Source organism: Scyliorhinus canicula, chromosome 2 (assembly GCF_902713615.1).
Source record: "Scyliorhinus canicula chromosome 2, sScyCan1.1, whole genome shotgun sequence".
NCBI classification, from domain to species: Eukaryota; Metazoa; Chordata; class Chondrichthyes; order Carcharhiniformes; family Scyliorhinidae; genus Scyliorhinus; species Scyliorhinus canicula.
In genome coordinates this window covers 275,525,882-275,545,487 of record NC_052147.1, presented here as the reverse complement: position 1 = coordinate 275,545,487, position 19,606 = coordinate 275,525,882, and the positions used below count along the sequence as shown (strand labels likewise).

The 19,606-nt window shown below is 48.7% G+C and overlaps 1 protein-coding gene across 2 annotated transcripts in view; it reads left to right on the top strand.

The window, feature by feature from the left end:
- sema5ba (sema domain, seven thrombospondin repeats (type 1 and type 1-like), transmembrane domain (TM) and short cytoplasmic domain, (semaphorin) 5Ba) overlaps positions 1-19,606 on the top strand; it is a 396,442-nt gene that overhangs the window by 133,333 nt on the left and 243,503 nt on the right. For both annotated transcript variants that reach the window (XM_038790081.1, XM_038790080.1), the window contains exon 2: positions 50-102. The gene's annotated coding sequence lies outside the window, so the exon portion shown is untranslated. The remainder of the gene's footprint in view (positions 1-49; positions 103-19,606) is intronic.

Sequence of the window (19,606 nt, the reverse complement as noted above, 5' to 3'; positions counted from 1 at the left end):
ACTGAAGGAACCATTTTACCAAAGGAACTTTCCCCACTTTCTCTTCCAGGTCATACGGGAGCCTACAGACGAGAGTTACGACACATTTGTGATGCAGCTACGGTAAGAGTTTAAACCCCTTTTCACTTCGGCAGACTAGCAAATCCTGTCCTTTGGCTTCATCAGTCTGTGCGCCATCATTAGTCATCGCAATTTAGCATGCCTCATTGTGGGTGAGGCGTGGAGAATTAGTTGCCTTTTTCACTGGTCACATTGCTCCTATTGATTTGTAAAAGAGGGGGGCCCCTGTGGCAGAAACTTGGCAAATCAGACATAGAGAGTATTCACAGAAAGGAGAAAGTGACTTAATGAGGAGGAACAGTGTGAAGACTTTGAAAGGTATGATGAGATATGTTAAGCATCCGACCGTATCTAATGAAATGATTGGTCAGCCCCAGATACGTTCAGGGTGAAAGAGGAAGCAACCAATGCATTGGGTGAGAGGGTTGACAGTTTGGGGTTGGGATATACTTGTTGCCCAGGACTTTGTTGTGTTTTTATATCTCTCTCTTTGCTTTCCCTCTCCCAAATCTGCTCGCGGACTGTAGAGTATAGACTAATGGGCTGGGATTCTCCGATCCTGCGGCCAAGTTCTGACGCCGGCGTTGAAAGCATTGCGAGCGACTCCGGCTTCAAAGGGCCTCCAGGCTCAGGCATTCACCCCTTCCTAGGGGACTAGTACAGTGGCAGAGTGATGTCCGCTGCTCTGGCGCTCGAAAGCCGGTGCGCCACGGCCGGCGTGGGTCCGCGCATGGGCGGCATGGTTGGCGTGGGTCCGCACATGCACGCCACGGCCGGTGCGCGCATGTGCGGGTTGCCGTCTTCACGCCGGCCCCGGGCAATATGGCAGAGCTCTACAGGGGCCCAGGCAGAGGAACATAGGCTCCCCACGGAATTAACCCACCCGGCGATCGGTAGGTCCCGATCGCAGGCCTGGCCACTGTGGAGGCCCCACCCGGATCCCCCCCCCCCCCCCCCCCCCCCACCAACCAGGGCGGCCCCCGCAGCCAGAACTCCGACATCCCGGCGGGTAGGACCATACGTAACCCACGCCGGCGGGACTCGGCCGAACTTGGTGGGCAGTCGACCCGTCGAGGCACGGAGAATCACCGGGGGGGGGGGGCTGCTTTGAACGGCCCCCGGCCAACGCGGCAGCGACCTCTCGGGCGCGATTGCCGCCAATTCTCCGATCGCTGGAGAATAGGCGGCCCAGCGTCGGGAGCGGCATGGCACGATTCACGCGCCCCCCTGGCGATTCTCCGACCCGGCGCAAGATCGGAGAATCCCGGCCACTGGCTTTGACAGCCTCTGTACTCATTTCACGTCGTCAAAGTGGATGATTGCAATTGATGAGGAATCAAATGCGGTTGAGCTGAACTTAATCCTTTCTTTATTTGTTCACGAGCTGTGGGCAGATCTAGCAAGCTCAGCATTTATTGTCCATCGCTGATCGCTCATTGAGAAGGTGGTGCAGAGCCGTCTTCTGGAATGGCTGTAATTTGAAGGTACACCCACAGTGCTGCTCTGGAGGGGGTTCCAGCATTTTGATTCTGTGACAGTGAAGGAATAGTGATATTTTTACGAGTCAGGATGATGTGTGGCTCGTAAGTAAAGTTGCAGGTGGGAGGCTTTGGAGAGGGTTCAGAGGAGGTTTACCAGGATGTTGCCTGGTCTGGACGATGTTAGCTATGTGGAGTGACTGAATAGAATCGGATTGTTTTCATTAGAAAGACGGAAGTTGAGGGGTGACCTGATAGAGGTGTACAAGATTATGAGGGGCATGGATAGAGTGGATGGGCAGACACTCTTTCCCAGGGAACAGTAGTCAGTCACCAGGGGGCATAGGTTTAAGGTCCATGAGGCAAAGTTTAGAGGAGAGGTGCGAGGCAGGTTTTTCACACAGAGGGTGGTGAGTGCCTGGAACGTGTTGCCAGGGGAGGTTGTTGAAGCAGCTACATTAATGACGTTCAAAAGGCATCTCGACAAACACATGGATAGGATGGGTATAGAGGGATATGGCACAAGGAAGTGCTGAGGGTTTTTGCAAAGGGTGGTATCATGACCGGTACAGGCTTGGAGGGCCGAAGGGCCTGTTCCTGTGCTGTATTCTTCCTTGTTCTTTGATCTGTTGGCTTTGGTCAGCACTTCCTGAACTATTTTCCAATACGAGCCCATTTTAACACTTGAAAATTGATGCGACCCTAGACACCAACAAAAGCAAAACAATAATAATGCAGCATGGTTTATAATGATTAAATTTGGTCAACATATAATACATCATATAAACCTGAAAATTTGTGTCTAAAAGTACTTTGTAAAATGTAATTATTTTATGTACTCACCAGACCATTATTTAATCTGATCCGCTGAATACTCATGAACTTTGGTCAGGAATGAGTGTGAGTCACTCAAACCCTAGTCTACAGTTGCAGATGGAGGAATAGCATCACACAGCAATAAAGCCTCTATTGTACTTGTCTCTCGTCTTTGAGTATAATTGTTAGCGCCACAACCAGGTAAAGACAACCAGATCTCTAACACGCATCCCGTGGAGAAATAGGGTCCAAATTTATGCGAGGACACAAGAGGGCTTCCAGATTTAAACATTTCTCAGAAGCACAGGCATGTGTCTGCAGGAATGGAACATATTGGAAATGCTTGAGGTATATCCTACTCCTGATTGCTGGGGATAATATTTAAAGTGTGTGGGCAGTAGGTGAGATCTGGATTGCGTTCAGATGTGATGTGAACTCCTTGCCTGAGTTCACACAGGAGGTTGCTGGAGGGTTACAGGCAGTCACATAGAACTGTACAGGATTCCACAGTACAGGAACAAACCATTCAGCCCAACAGGTTTACACTGGTGTTAATGCTGCACATCAGACCTCTTCTCCTGTACCTCATCTAACCTGATCAATACCTCACCTCCTTTTCGTTTCCTTTAACGAAGGTAACCCTGAGCGCAACCTGTTCCTTTCTGAGTTTTGCAAAGAGTGTAGCAAAACTCCCCCAGCTCTCAATTAATTGTTGCAGGGCATTTGTTACTTTACTTGCTCCTCACAGTAGAGGGAGCACTGTTCCCGAACTTTCCGGGCAGAGCACATGGCAAGCTTCTTTTGATGCCGTTTAGACCAAAACCTTGGTTTAAATTTTGGTTCCTTCGATGGTTGCTGCTCTTATTTGGAATCCCTCCATAGCCAGCTTTGTTGTGGTGATGTTTTTATCTTCTTAATCCCTTTTGGATGGCTGTGCGCAGATCGTAGATTTTTCTTACTCCACCAGATTTCTGAAGTTCATTTTCGGGTGCTTGCAGTGCCGATCAACCACCTCGTCGCCTGTTTCCTTATGGTATTTTTAAAGGGTAGACTTATAGACGACGAAGGTACAAACAAACAGGGGTTTTAGCCGAAAGGTGTCTTCTCTACAGTCTGGATTGACTGTTATCCGACCCAGACTGCCGATGTCATCATCAATACATCATGTGATCAAACTCTTAAAGTGACCTTGTTCCAACTAGGAAAAAAGACATCAATACATAACACCCATAACCCTTGATTCCGTTACTGATTAAAAATCTGTCTATCTCAAGTCCTTTGGTGGTTGCCACATTGAAGATTTGGAAGCAATTTTGGCAGAACTTTAGGTTGGGAGTGGGGTCAAGGCCGATGCCGATCCGGGCAATCATGGATTTGAGCCGGGGGAGGATGGATGCGAGGTTCTGGAAATGGGAAGAGAGAGGGGTGAAGGAGATGAAGGATTTGGTTTTGGAGGGGCAGTTTGCAAGCTTGGAGGAGCTGAGGGGGAAGTTTGGGTTTCCATGTGAGGAGGGTTTTCAGTTATGCAGGTGCGGGACTTTGCTAGAAAGGTTTCCCCGACCTTTCTGATAGCGCCGGCCTCCTCGTTGTTGGAGGAGGTGCTGTTGGTAAAGAGGATGGAGAGAGAGGTCGTCTCGGCAAATTATGGGAGGATTTTGGAGAAGGATACGGTGACTATGGACGGGGTTAAGGCCAAGTGGGAGGAGGAGTTGGTGATGGGGCTGGAGGAGGGACTGTGGTGTGAGGGGCTGCGGAGGGTGAATGCCTCAACCTCGTACGCGAGGCTGAGGTCGGTGCAGTTGAAGGTCGTGCACAGGGCGCATTTGGTGAAGTCAAGGGTGACCCGGCTGTTTGAGGGGGTAGAAGACACTTGTGAGCGGTGTGGGAGGGGCCCAACTAATCATGTGTACATATTCTGGTCCTGCCGAAGATGGAGAAATATTGTGGGTTGTTTTCAGCACCATGTTGTCGATCCTGTATGTGGATTTGGAGCCGGTTCCCCTGGAGGCCATATTCAGGGTGCCGGGCTTACCGGTGTTGCAGACAGGAGTGTTGTGTTATGTAATTTAGAATAATACAGGCCGCCACTTGATGCAGTTTTGAGTGAAAGATGCTCCAGACTTTGAAGTGAGTTCAATGTGTTTTATTGAACTATTAGCACAGTTCTCAATGAGTTCGACTCTCTGCTGATCTAAATGTAGTAACTCAGTCTAACTGAACCAGCCTTACTCTGAGCCACGTGCTGGGGTGTGATGCTGAGGATACGCCCTGTCTCACTCTGTAGATGTTGGTCTGTGGAAAGAGGCGGGGTGTGAGCGCCTCATCCCCTTTGATAGTGAGATACCACCCCTGAGTGTCCTGACTGCTGATTGGTCGTGTCCTATTCTAAGTGTTCATTAGTTGCATGTTTGCATATCATGGCAAGGAATGGGGCAGATGTTTTGGCCTTTGCCTCGTTGACCGCTCGCAGGCGGTTTCTGTTGGGGTGGAGGTCAGCTTCTCCACCCTGTGCCTCGGCGTGGCGGGGGGATCTAATGGAGCTCTTACACCTTGAGAAGAGGAAATTTTCCCTAAGGGGGACAGATGAGGGGTTCCACCAGAGATAGGGTTTGTTTATTTTGCATTTTGGGGTGCTAGTTACCGTTAACTGTTAGGAGGGATGTGGGGTGGGTTGGGGGGGGGGGGGGGGGGGGGGGGGGGGGGGTGGTGCCAGGTTTATTGTATTGGGGGTGTAATGTTTTTGTCTTGTTTTCTTTTATAAAATGTAAAAATGCTAAAAGTTTGAATAAAAATACTTCACAAAAAGTAATCAAATCTGTCTCGCTCAGTCTTGAACATACCCCCAGCTCTAAAGCTCTCTGCGGTAATAATTCCACAGATTCACTAGCCCCTGGGAGAATTATACAACCGCAGAAGTACCTTTCTGGTCTTGTATCTCTTTATCTCTTTCTCCGTGCCCCACCCCTAACACCCCACCCTTCATTCAACCAAAAGAAAGATTTACGTTGTACACGTTACTCAGGGTCACCAGACATATCAAAGCTTTTGAAATTGTGGTTGCTGTGATCATGTAGGATACACGGCAGCCATTTTGCACAGCAAACCCCCGCAAGTGGCAGTGTGTCAGTGACTGTTTTGGTGACGTTGATTGAGGGGTGAATGTTGGTCAGGACACCGGGAAACCTCTGCTTGCTCTTTTCGAAATAGTCCCATGGGATCTTACCCGTCCACCGGCAGGCAGATAGGGCCCTCTCAACTGAAATAATTTTCAACGACATGGAGCTTTTTCACGATGTTAGGACAATGTGAGACATTCTTAGCCAATGAAGAACTTTTGAAACACAGCCACTGTGGCGATGTGTGAAACATGGCAACCAATTTATGGACAGCAAGCTCGCATAAACACCAGTGAGACAATAATCGGATCGTTTCGCGTTATTATGCAGCTGGGAGGAATGAAGATTGGCACAGCACTGGGAGAACATCCCAGCTCTTCTAATAGTGCCATAATCCTCCATTCACCTGAGGGGGAAGGCAGGACCTTGGTTTCAGTCTCACCTGAAAGACAGCACCTCCACATTGCAGGACTCCCTCGGTACTGCACTGGGAGTGTCAGCCTGCTTGTGTGCCCAAAGCTCTGGAGGGAGACATGAACTCATGACCTTCTGGTCATTTGTTGCCCATCCCAAATGGTCCTTGAATGGAGTGGGTGGTTAGGCCATTTCAAAGGGCTGTTAAGAATCAACTGTGGATCTGGAGTAACGTGCAGGTCAGACCAGGTAACGGATGGCAGATTCCCCTCCGTAACCAGAATGGATCTTTACAACAATTCGCCATTACTGAGACAAGCTTTCAATTCCAGATATATTAATTTATGGAATTTAAATTCCACCAGTTGCTGTGGTGGGATTTGATGGGGGAGGCGGTGGCGTAGTGGTATTGTCACTGGACTAGTAATCCAGGGACCCAGAGTACTCTGGGATCTCAGGTTCAAATCCCGGCACCACAGATGGTGAAATTTGAATTAGATTAAAATCTGGAATTAAAAGTCTTATCGATGCCCCTGAAACCATTGGCGATTGTCGTAAACACCCATCTGATTCACTAATGTCCTTTAGGGAAGGAAATCTGCTGACCTTATCTGGTCTGGCCTACATGTGACTCCAGACCCACAGCAATGTGATTGGCTCTCAACTGCCCCTCAAGGGCAATTAGGGATGGGCAATAAAAGAACCCATGCCCCCCAGAATGCCCCCTGGGTTTCTGGATTGGAAATCCAGTGACAGTACCACTGTGTCACCATCGGCCCCTTACTATAGGGGCTGGCTTAGCTCACTGGGCTAAACCGCTGGCTTTTAAAGCAGACCAAGGCAGGCCAGCAGCACGGTTCGATTCCCTGTGCCAGCCTCCCCGGACAGGCGCCGGAATGTGGTGACTAGGGGCTTTTCACAGTAACTTCATTGAAGCCTACTCGTGACAATAAGCGATTTTCATTTTCATTTCATTTCACATCATACCTGGGGACGCTCCGAGGTTTAACGCAGGTAAACCTACACTTGAGCTCGGATTATGTAACAAACTGTCAGAGTTACAGTTTCTGCCCCTCACTATGTCAATGCCATGCTCGATGATGCTGCATAATTGAAGTGCACTTACTTACAATTTCATCATCCCTGTTGCTTTTCCCTCCCTTCCCGAAGACATTGGCTCTTCCAGCCATATAGTTATATCGGTGCCAGCTTGCCCTGCAGTATCTTCCCAAGTGGCTTCTCTTCATACAGAATAAGTGCCAGTTGGCCGGTGGTCAATGGGCGCCATCCCAGTTGAACCAATCTCGTCATGGCCTGGCGCTACCACCTGGCAGAGGAGATCCACCTGGACATACGATTGGCAAGCGAAGCCCAGGCTTGATTGAAGTCCATGCAGGGAAAAAGGGAGAAAGTGTAAAATGGGTTGCCAAGTTGTTACTGCCCATTCTGCACTCTCTGACAACGTTCAAGATCTATCCCTGTTACGTCTCCAAAATCCATCACCACGGGGGGGGGGGTCAAGGAATTTGCTGGGGGGGGGCAAGTCAGCTTTGAGCACAGAAATTGTGATGTGCCGCAAGAATTTCCTTTCATCAGGCTGGGTCCTGCACAACTTGATTTACTCAGATTATCATTCCAAAGCTCCTGGTAATTGCACAGGTTCTGTGCCAGGAAAAAAAAATATCTCAATTGGACACTATTCTCTGTGAATGTGTGTGTGTGCGTCGAATGCGGAGTTACTGTCAAACAATGTGGATAATTGAAAATTGGCTCACTCTGCAATTTACATTGGAAGCCCAGACTCACTGCGTACTCGAGATTGCAATAGCTGTTCATCTATTGCGACCAGAGATTAACCAGTTCTGTACCTTGGACGATCCGGAACATTCTGCCGTTGCACAGTGTCCCTTGGGAGAAGCTTCTAGAGGAGCGGAAGGTCCTCCCATTTTCGAGAGGAAGAGCCGTGTGTACTGAATAAAGATTTGTTGGGACACCGTAATGGATGTTTGGCCTTGTATCAAGTGTTTAGAAAGCTTGCGGCTTATTAAATTGGAACTTTTGCCTTCTTGCCTGCCCCAAGTCCCACAGAAGCACAGAACTGTTGCAGCGCAGAAGGACGCCAATTGGTCCCATTGTGTCTGCACTGAGACTTCAGACTCGTTATGGACATTAAAATACTTTTGAGATGTAGTCTCTGTGGTAATGTAGGAAACGTGGCAGCCAATTCACGCACTGAGTTCTGCACTATCAATAAACAACCTGATGTCTTGTTCTTGCATTGGAAGTTAAGGAATAATATTGGCCAGGACATCAGTCTTAATTGTACAGCAACTGACTACTTAATTGTATTTAGGTGGTGGGATTCACTTTTGTTCCGAGAAGCAGGAATAGACTGAAACTCTGTGATACACGATCAGTCACTACTGAAGCGAGATTGTAGTCCAATTGAAGGCTTTAATGAACAAGTAGTTACCCCAGCAGCTCCAGTACAGAATGACTGCTGTGGGTGAAACACAGACTCTTATGCTCCGCCTGCTGGGCGGAACCAGCAGGCAGGTTCTACCACTCATACGACAGTATAAGGTACATCCCACCTCGGTACCGCGATACCCCAAATATAGCCTACCACACCCTGGTTGTTCAGTTTGGAAATATGTGTTTATCTCCGTAAATAAAAGTTTGCAAAGGACAGTATTTTTCTGATAGTAGGATAGGAAACCCTTAAGTACCCAAAGGGTCAGTGGTGCACGCATTCCCGCCAGTCACAGCATTCGCACACCTATTTAATATTTGAGGTAGTCCCGGTGGGCAGCTCTGTAGCCCCAGCAGTGCCACTGGCAGCAGTGGCTAGGACTGGTACTGCAAGTAGTCTCCAGATTCTAAGTCACAGAGCCCAGGGCCCTCGAAGTGGGAGGAGGGGGTCCCATGATGGCTGGGGATGGGGAAGCATGGGGAGGGGATCTTTTTTTTAGAAAATATTTTATTGGGGCATTTATAATTTTAACCTTCTAAACAACAGAGTGGTCCAACACACGCAAAACCCCCACAATAACACACCAAACGTCCCCCTGTCCTAACTCCCAGCTACCCATATATTAGACTTCCATGCCTCCCCTTCCCCCCCCCACCCCATCCCCCCCTCCTTTTGATGGTCAGTTTTGTTTAAAGAAGTCGATGAATGACTGCCACCTTGCGAACTCCTGTAATGAACCCCTTAAGGCGAGCTTAATCTTCTCTAGCCTAAGAAACTCTGCCATGTCACTGACCCACATCCCCGACTTTGGAAGCTCCGTGTCCCTCCATCCCAATGAAATCCGTCTCCGGGCCAAAATGTAGGCCTTTCTTCCGCCCTGGGCTCCCGGATCTTCCGACACAAATATTGCCACCTCTGGACTCGGAGTCACCCTCCCTTCCGGGACCTCTGACATGACATCCGTGAATCCCTGCCAAAATCCCCTCAGCCTCGGGGAATTCCCAGAACATGTGCACATGATTCGCTGAACTTCCCCCACACAGCCCACATCTGTCCTCCACCTCCTCAAAAAACCTACTCATCCGGGCCACAGTCATATGAGCCCTGTGAACCACCTTGAACTGGATCAGGCTAAGCCTGGCAGACAGCGAGGATGCACTGACTCTCTCCGGGGCCTTCTCCCATAATCCGACTTCCAACTCTCCTCCCAGCTCTTCCTCCCACTTCCTCTTCACCTCCCCGTTTGGGACCCCCTTCCCACTCCATCAGTTCCTTATATATTTCCGAGACCCTCCCCTCCCCAACCCCTGTTTTAGACATCACCTTATCCTGTAGCGTGGGGGGGGGGGGGGTGGAGAACAGGACACTCAATGGGTAAGAGGTTTCTTGAAGAAGGTGCTTCCTGCTGCCCACCGATGGGTGACCTATGAACTTTCCCACTGCCCTGATCTCCTCCCAGCAGCCTCAAACTTTCGAGGGAGGTGGTGACCTAATGGTAGTGTCACTGGACTGGTGATCAAGTGACCCATGGTAATCCTCTGGGGACCCGGGATCTGTTCCATAGTCACAGGGAGTATACCCTTTGTTTTCATTCCATTTCATTTTAACTGTCTTTTAAATGTTATTTCTGTCGTGTCTTTCTATATATGGATCTTCCCCCCCCCCCTTATCTTATCCCCCCTTTCCTTACCTTTCTCCTTTTGGCTTCCCCGTCCCCTCTCTCCCACCTATGCCCCCCCCCCCCCCCCCACCCCCTCCCCCCACATCTACATCTGTCACAGTTTACCCTCTGATGTTAGTTTCTCTGCTGTTTGGCCTTTCACACCTTTTGTTCTCTCTGGGGATTGCCGTCAGCACTTGGTTTCTGTGGCTATGACTCATCTTTCATTCCCTCACCCCACAGTATAAATATTTCCCACTTTCTATGTCTTTTAGCTTTGACAAAGGGTTATCTGGACTCGAAACGTTAGCTCTTTTCTCTCCTTACAGATGCTGGCAGACTTGCTGAGATTTTCCAGCATTTTCTCTTTTGCTTTCAGATTCCAGCATCCGCAGTAATTTACTTTTGTACCAAATGGGATACATAATAATAATAATCACTTATTGTCACAGGTAGACTTCAATGAAGTTACTGCGAAAAGCTCCTAGTCGTCACATTCCGGCGCCTGTTCGGGGAGGCCGGTACGGGAATTGTACCCGCGCTGCTGGCCTTGTTCTGCATTATTCTGCATTACAAGCCAGCTGTTTAGCCCACCGTGCTAAACCAGCCCCTAAACCAGCACATTCAGAACAGATTTAGAAACTCAAGACTGGGCATCCATGAGGCGCTGTGGGCCATCAGCAGCAGAGTTACACCCAGCCAAAATCATTAACCTCGTGGCCGGCATATCCCCCACTCTCTACCATTCCCACCAAGCCAGGGGACCGACCCTGCTTCAATGAAGAGAGCAGGAGAGCATGCCAGGAGCAGCATCAGGCAGACTGAAAAATGTGGTGTCGACCTGGTGAAGCTACAACACAAGCTACAACTTGTGTGCCCAACAGCATATGCAGCAAGTGATAGAGCTAAGCGATTCCACAACAAATGCATCAGATCTAAGCTCTGCAGTCCTGCCACATCCAGCCGTGAATGGTGGTGAACAATTAAACAACTCACTGGAGGAGGAGGCTCCACAACTATCCCCATCTTCAATGATGGAGGAGCCCAGCACATCTGTGCACAAGACAAGGCCGAGGCATTCGCAACAACCTTCAGCCAGAAGTGCCGAGTGGATGCTCCATCTCAGTCTCCTCCGGAGGTTCCAGCATCACAGATGTCAGATGTCAGCCAATACGATTCACTCCATGTGATATCAGGAAATGGCTGAAGGCATTGGATACTGCAAAGACTATGGGCCCTGACAATACTCCAGCAATAGTACTGAAGACTTGTGCTCCAGAACTTGTCACACCCCTAGCCAAGCTGTTCCAGTACAGCTACAACATCCGGCAATGTGGAAAATTGCCCAGGTGTGTCCTGTACACAAGAAACAGGACAAATCCAACGCAGCCAATTGTCCATCATCAGTAAAGGAGTCATCAACAGTGCTATCAAGCATCACTTACTCAGCAATAACCTGCTCACGTATACTCACTTTGGGTCTCGGCTCCTGACCTCATTACAGCCTTGGTTCAAACGTGGACTAAAGAACTGAATTCTAGAGGTGGGGTGAGAGTGACTGCCCTTGTGGCACCAAGGAGCCTTAGCAACACTGTAGTCAATGGGAACCAGGGGGAAAACTCTCCCTTGGTTGGAGTCATACCCGGCACAAAGGAAGATGGTTGTGGTGATTGGAGGTCAATCATCTCAGTCCCGGGACATCACTGCAGGGCTTCCTCAGGGTAGTGTCCTAGGCCCAACCATCTTCAGTTGCGTCATCAATGACCTCCCTTTCATCATAAGGTCAGAAGTGGGGATGCTTGCTGATGACTGCCCAACGTTCTTAACTATTTGTGATTCCGCAGATACAGAGGCAGTTCACGTCCAAATGCAGTAAGACCTGGAAAATATCCAGGCTTGGACGACAAGTGGCAAGTTACATCCATGCCATACAAATGCCGGGCAATGGCCACCTCCGACAAGAGAGAATCTAACCATCACCCCTTGACATTCAATGGCATTACCATCACTGAATACCCCACAATTAACATCCTGGGGGTTACCATTGACCAAAACTGAACTGGACTAGTTTACACAAACAGTGCCACCTTTGAGTCTGAGAAACCCAGCCATGTCGCGGAACTCCCTCCCTAATAGCATAGTGGGTGTACCTACACCACATGGACTGCAGTCGTTCAAGAAAAAACTCACCACCACCTTCTAAAGGGATGGGCATCAAATGTTGGCCACATCTCGTTAAAATTAATAATATAAACAGCTACCCTTGAGTGGGCCTGTGGTGGACTGTAAAAGTCTGCCCGGACGTGTAAAAATTAGGGATCGGATTTTCCAGCCCCACCCACCACCGGGATCGACCGGTCCTGTTGAACATCTATGGATATTGACTGCGCTGCCGAATTCCATGGGCAGCACGGTAGTATAGTGGTTAGCACTGTGGCTTCACAACGCCAGGGTCCCAGGTTCGATTCCTGGCTTGGGTCACTGTCTGTGCGGAGTCTGCACGTTCTCCCCATGTCTGCGTGGGTTTCCTCCGGGTGCTCTGGTTTCCTCCCACAGTCCAAAGATGTGCAGGTTAGGTGGATCGGCCATGATAAATTGCCCTTAGTGACCAAAAAAAAGGTTAGGAGGGGTTATTGGGTTATGGGGATTGGGTGGAAGTGAGGGCTTAAGTGGGGTTGGTGCAGACTCGATGGGCCGAATGGCCTCCTTCTGCACTGTATGTTCTATGATCCCTGTGGGACTGGAAAAACCTAGCCAAGGCTCCAGTTCTATCCTACACCACCTGACTTTCTGGAATAGAAAACCAGGAGGGAATCCTCCTGTTCATTCTTTGAATAGTCATGATGTGGAGATGCTGGCATTGGACTGGGGTGAGAACAGTAAGAAGTCTTACACCAGGTTAAAATCCAACAGGTTTGTTTCAAACACTAGCTTTCGGAGCACTGCTCCTTCCTCAGGTGAATGAAGAAGTATGTTCCAGAAACATATATATATGGACAAATTCAAAAATGCATGACACTGCTTAGGATGCGAGCATTTGCAAGTAATTAAGTCTTTACAGATACAGAGATAGGGATAACCCCAGGTTAAAGAGGTGTGAATTGTCTCAAGCCAGGACAGTTGGTAGGATTTTGCAAGCCCAGGCCAGATGGTGGGGGATGAATGTAATGCGACATGAATCCCAGGTCCCGGTTGAGGCCGTACTCATGTGTGTGGAACTTGGCTATAAGTTTCTGCTCGGCAATTCTGCATTGTCGCGTGTCCTGAAGGCTGCCTTGGAGAACGCTTACCCGGAGATCAGAGGCTGAATGCCCTTGACTGCTGAAGTGCTCACCGACTGGAAGGGAACATTCCTGCCTGGCGATTGTCGCGCGATGTCCGTTCATTCGTTGTCGCAGCGTCTGTATGGTCTCGCCAATGTACCACGCTTCGGGACATCCTTTCCTGCAGCGTATGATGTAGACAACGTTGGACGAGTTGCACGAGTATGTACCGCGTACCTGCTGGGTGGTGTTCTCACGTGTAATGGTGGTATCCTTTGAATAGTGCCTTGGGATCGTTCACATCCACTTTGTGAATGCTTCAATGGAATCTGACTACTACGCTCTCAGGCAGAGTAACTTTTTTACACCGGCAGGAGGTTCGGTAACTGGTTAAGATAATTGGCAAGGGAGGCAGGGTGGGCACGAGGAGAATACTTTTATGAGGTTTATGATCTGTAACTTGCAGAAGGGAATTGAAGAATGATTGAAGAGCAGAACTTTGGCGAGAGATACTAATTGCATAGCTACTTCACAGAGACAGCAAAAGGAAAATGGACCGAAAGGCCTTCTTCTGTGTTGTATGATTCTGTGCTTCCCTTGGCTCACAAACAATCAATTAGATTGTTTCTCTGCACTTCGACTGCAGGTCTCACTCCTTTTAGCCAGCAGCACAGAGCAGGGATTAAATTACCCACACCTTCTTCATGCATTAAGAGGATTTTGGAGACTTCCATTGGGGTGGCCCATGATTATGCTTGGCAAAGTACATAGAACACACAGTGCAGAAGGAGGCCATTCGGCCCATTGAGCCTGCACCGACCCACTTAAGCCCTCACTTCCACCCTATCCCCGTAATCCAATAACCCCTCCTAACCTTTTTGATCACGAAGAGCAATTTATCATGGCCAACCCACCTAACCTGCACGTCTTTGGACTGTCGGATTTACAGCCTCCCTGACTAGGAAACTTTCCCACTCCTACAGCCTGCCAACAGGTGTATTGGAAGGACTCCCAGGCTGATAATTGACATATTTGGCCTTGGTATGAATGCACCTTCCAGGGCCATCAAGTCTTGGAGTGGGACTTGAACTTGGAGCTCAGAGGCAGCAACACGACCCAAGGTGGCACCACCGACTAAGTCAACAGAATTCAACTTTTTGAAGTTTCTTCCCTCCCTATGATTGGAAACTTTGGGTGAGAACAGGTTACGGTTTTGAATTCCCCATCGGTCGGGTCCCCTCGCCATCTGGGCATGAGGAAATTTCACTGGCGGTCAGAAATCAACAGCCTCAGGGAGGAAGGGGAGAACACTTTGAGGGAAGGAAAAAAGCTGCCTTGGTATAGCACCTTCCGTGACTTTGGGATGCCTCAGAGCGCTTTCCAGCCAATGAGGTACTTTAGACGTGTCATCAGTGTTGCAGTGTCGAGAAACATAGTAAGAAGTCTTATAACACCAGGTTAAAGTCCAATAGGTTTGTTCCAAACACCAGCTTTTGGAGCACTGCTCCTTCCTCAGGTGAGAAACATAGGGGCCGTTTTTTTGCACAGCAAGCTCCCACATACAACAATAAGATAATATTGTCCAAGGAGGGCGTTGTCACTGGAGAGGCGATCGAGAGGGAAAAAAGATCAAAATCTGAAGTTATGCCGTGGGTTACAGTTCCACAACAACTGTCCCTGGATAACCAGAGGGAATGTCGCAGCCTCTTAGCTTGAGCAATGGGCCATTTTGTAAAGTTGTGGTTAGATTGGGACAGCCAAGTCCTTCGATATTTATTGGAGGTTTGTGCCCTGACTTGCCCGATGCAACTTTGATTTTACAAGTGGCTTCCTTTCTTCACTCGCCCACACCTTCCATTTTAATTTGTTTTAATTATCGCAAATACTTACGCCAAACCTTGAATCAAGCCATAATCGGGACGTTGACTTGGCGTTGCGTTTCTTTGCCAGTGTGTGTTGCGGTTCGACCATCCATTAGTAAAGCCTGGTCGGTCTTCAGTGACACCGACATGACGCAGCCCTTGCCTGGTGATATAGCACAACAGGTCCGCCACCTGGGTGAGTTAATACCTCGGCTCAGGCACTGGGGCTGCCGGTTTGAGTTTGCCGTCTTCCGCGTGTTTTATTTCTAACTCAGTAAGAGTAAGAGGGGAAGGGCTTTAAGTTGCTTTTGCACTGAGTTAACGCCCATGCAATTGGCACGAACCTCTGGGGTTTGCCGAGGCTGGGTGCACGCTGGCACTGTCTCTGCCACTTGAAATGCTTGACGCAGGGATCAGTGGCACGGTTAAGGGTTGGTAAGGGCTTGATGAATGCATGAGTGAATTGAGAAACACGGGAGCTGGGTGGGAGAGAAAAATTACTTTTATTTGGAACTTTTCACAGCCTCAGGTTTTCACAGCCTCTGGCGGAAGCTCCAGGTTTGAGTCCTGCCCCAGGAATTGACAGTCAAGAGAGCTGTGTTCCTAGCGTGGCCAACCAGGTTGAGTATCAACTTGCCAATCCTTCCGCCACATGTCAATGGAAAAAATGAAATGAAAATTGCTTATTGTCACGAGTAGGCTTCAGTGAAGTTACCGTGAAAGCCCCTAGTCGCCACATTTCAGCGCCTGTTCGGGGAGGTTGGTACGGGAATTGAACCGTGCTGCTGGCCTGCCTTGGTCTGCTTTAAACGGCAGCGATTTAGCCCAGTGTGCTAAACCAGCCCCAATGGCAGGTGCTAAGAGCGGGAGGGATTTCAGGTCAGCCGTATGATGGAAAGAAAGTTGCAACCTCTGCCGTCACTATCCATAGCTCCGGACTGCAACCTGAATGTACTGGAATGCGCCACCACCTGTCGAATTTCCTTTCAAAATTGTTGAGCCATTTGCTTCAACCACCTCCTGTGGTGGTCAGTTTCACATTCCAATCACTCTTTGAGTAAAAAATAACAGTTATTTCCCTGTTGGATTTATGAGTAAGTATCTTGCATCTATGACCTCTAGTTCTTGAGTTTCCCACAAGTGGGACCATTAATCTCCACATCTGCCCCAATCCAACCCATTTGAAAATTACAAACGCCTCCTTTCGGGGGGAAATGGACTGTTTCTGAACAGTAATTCTGAAAGTAAAGGTTTCCAGGTCCTCCGGGTGCTCCGGTTTCCTCCCACAAGTCCCGAAAGACGTGCTTGTTAGGTGAATTGGACATTCTGAATTCTCCCTCTGTGTACCCGAACAGACGCCGGAATGTGGCGATTTTCACACTAGCTTCATTGCAGTGTTAATGTAAGCCTCCTTGTGACACTAATAAAGATTATTATTATTATTAGTGTTAGACCAGCAGCTGGAAGATTTCTATTCATGAGCTTAGTTGAATGAATGCCACTCTCATGGGTCTTGGGCAATCTAACAATGATATTTGACTGAGTGGAGTGTGTCACTGAGATGGACACCTTGTACACTCATGCAATGCTGTTCTCAATATGGCTCTTTCCCGCCCCCCGCCCCCACATTTGGCCCTTTGAGCCTGCACCGCCATTCAAACAGATCATGACTCCTCATCTGCCTCGACACCATCTTTCCCCACTGTCCTCGTATCTCTTGGTATCCGGAAATCTATCGAGCTCTGTCATGAACAGGCTCAATGATTGAAACTCCACAACCTACCGGGGTTGGAAATTCGAAAACGTCCTGGTTAATTATTCAACCGTAGAGGGTGTTGCCACCAGACCAGGCTCCATTTTCAGGGGAGCGGGAAATGGAGGCAGATTGGGATTTGTGGATGCGGATTTCGCAGATGCAGCTACTGATATAAATGAGCAGCTGCCTCCACTCGTGTCTAATTTTGGTGACCCAGGAGTGTGAAACACACTGTGCCCTTGAAGGAGCAGAGCTAACGTTGCCGAGTCCTTTTGGAGAGGTGTGGTACACTTTTGGAGACGTAGCATAACTCTTTGGATGTGGTGCCAGGACACCTTTGGGGAGGTCATGTGCCCTTTAAGGACGGTCAGATGCCCCCTGAGATTGTTAAAAGTAGACATGAATGTGTGTAAATAGTACATAAACGCATTAACTGTCAAATCATTACAACTGTCAAAGGGGTCAAACTCAGTTGTCAAAAGTGTCAAAATGAGCTGTGAAAAGCTACTTTCAAAGTATTTAAAACACCTGAAGTGTTTTTTGTAAATCATTCCTTGCTATTGCACTCCGTCTGTTGATATAAGCCTGCGTGCTACCATTACTAGATTAGTGTTACAAGACGGATTTCGCAACCTTCCATTACCTTCCAGCGTACTAGCCATTTCACAGCTTGATTTACAACTCCAAGTGGTGATAGGCTCTTGAAGTTGGACTATGAATTCCAATTATTCTTTTTATAAGGAATTATGCACATGAATGAATATTGTAATTGAAGGAATTTAGAGGCAGTGAATGGGTTTTTATGATTGAGCATGTTTCTTTAAAGTCTGAGGAAGTCATTCACCTGAGGAAGGAGCAGTGCTCCGAAAGCTAGTGTTTGAAACAAACATGTTGGACTTTAACCTGGTGTTGTAAGACTTCTGGCTGTGCTCTTTAAAGTCTGTAATGGATAATTAAAGCTGTATTTAATCTCAGCATGGCTCCTGAGGTCTGCGCATGGTGGATACTGGGCGAGTTGGTAGATTACAGGAAAACGGTGGTGGGTGGGGGGCATGGGTTGGCGCGTCTCGGCACTGAGTTGGCATAGAGGCTATGTAGAGCCATGAGGAGCATAGGTTGGCACCGGTGGTTTGAGGGGCCATGGGGGAGGGTGAGCAGGGGAATGTCACCGGCAAATTTGGGGAATGGGGAAGTACGTGTGGGGGCTGAGAAGGTTTGAGGACTGGAGAGCTGTTTTTCGTTTTAATGCCTTGAAAAAAGGCTTTGGCACAGCGCTGGCACCGAGGCAGGCCTTCCATCCAGCCCGCTTCTGCACCCTGCACCCACCCTCTGCACACTTTCCAGGGTTAGCCGGTCTGATTCCCAGGGAACCGCACCACCCCGGAATAAAAATTCCAACTTCCCGGGCACTTTCTCCCGGATGGAGCCTACAAACCGGGTCATGTCCTGACCCTGCACCCCCGACTTGAGAATTAAATTCCGGCCTATGTTTATTGGTCCCCACTGAGAGAGGCGTTATGGTTGGAAAACTGTGCTATCGTTAATATTTAGAGTGCAAGTAACAGACTTTTTACATGAAGTATAGGGTTACACATTTTTCTGAACATTGTTTTATAAAACAAATATATGGCTGGGAAGCCAGGGGGCTGCTCTGAGAGTCAGATTCTGGAACCTGATAATGGTCTGGAATTTCTGAAACGCCGCAATAATATTTTAATGTTTGGTAGTTATACTGAATATTCAATGGTTGGCGGAATTGTAGTTCCCCAAATGCTGAATGATGGTTTGTGCTTTTTATTGAATCAGTTGGAGCAATCCTGTGTTTTGCCTAAAGCCCGTGGGGTTAGAATTTCACTCGCTGTCTTACTCCTTCTCCACTGCCTTCTGCACGCAGTGAACAGTGACCAGTGCACCCGCTCTTCTCCTGCCCCTGCCGCAGTTAGAGAGCCATAGAGGTCTACACCATGGCCCTTCGTCCATCGCGTCTGCGCCAGTCAAAAACAATCACCTAAGAATTCTAATCCCATTTTCCAGCACTTGGCCCATAGCCTTGCCTGCCTCGGCATCGCAAATGCACATCTAAATACCCCTTCAATGTTATGAGGGTCTCTGCCTCCACCACCCTTTCAGGCAGCGAGTTCCAGACCCCCACCACTCTCTGGGTGAAAAGGTTTTTCCTCACATCCCCTCTTAAACCTCCAGCCCCTCATCTTAAATCCTTGCCCCCTGGTCACTGATCCCTCCACCAAGGGGAAACGTTTCTTCCTGTACTCTATCTGTGCCCCTCATAATTTTATACATCTCAATTATGTGCCCAATCTGTCCCCTCTGTTCCAAGGAAAACAACCCCAGTCTATCCAATCTCTCTTCATAGCTAAAACTCTCCAGCCCAGGCAACATCCTGGTAAATCTCCTCTGCTCCCTTTCCAGTGCGATCACATTCCTCCTATAATGGGGAGTCCAGAGCTGCACACAGCACTCTAGCGGTAGCCTAACTAACGTTTTATACATCCCAGCATAATCTCCCTGCTCTAAAACTCTCGACCTTAGCTAATAACGGCATGTATACCATATGCCTTCTTAACCACTGTATCCATCTAGTCTGCTATCTTCAGGGATGGGTGTACATGCACACCAAGGTCCCTCTGATCCTTGGTGCTTTCCAGGGTCCTGCCATTTGTCATGTATTTCCTTGCCTTGTTTGTCCT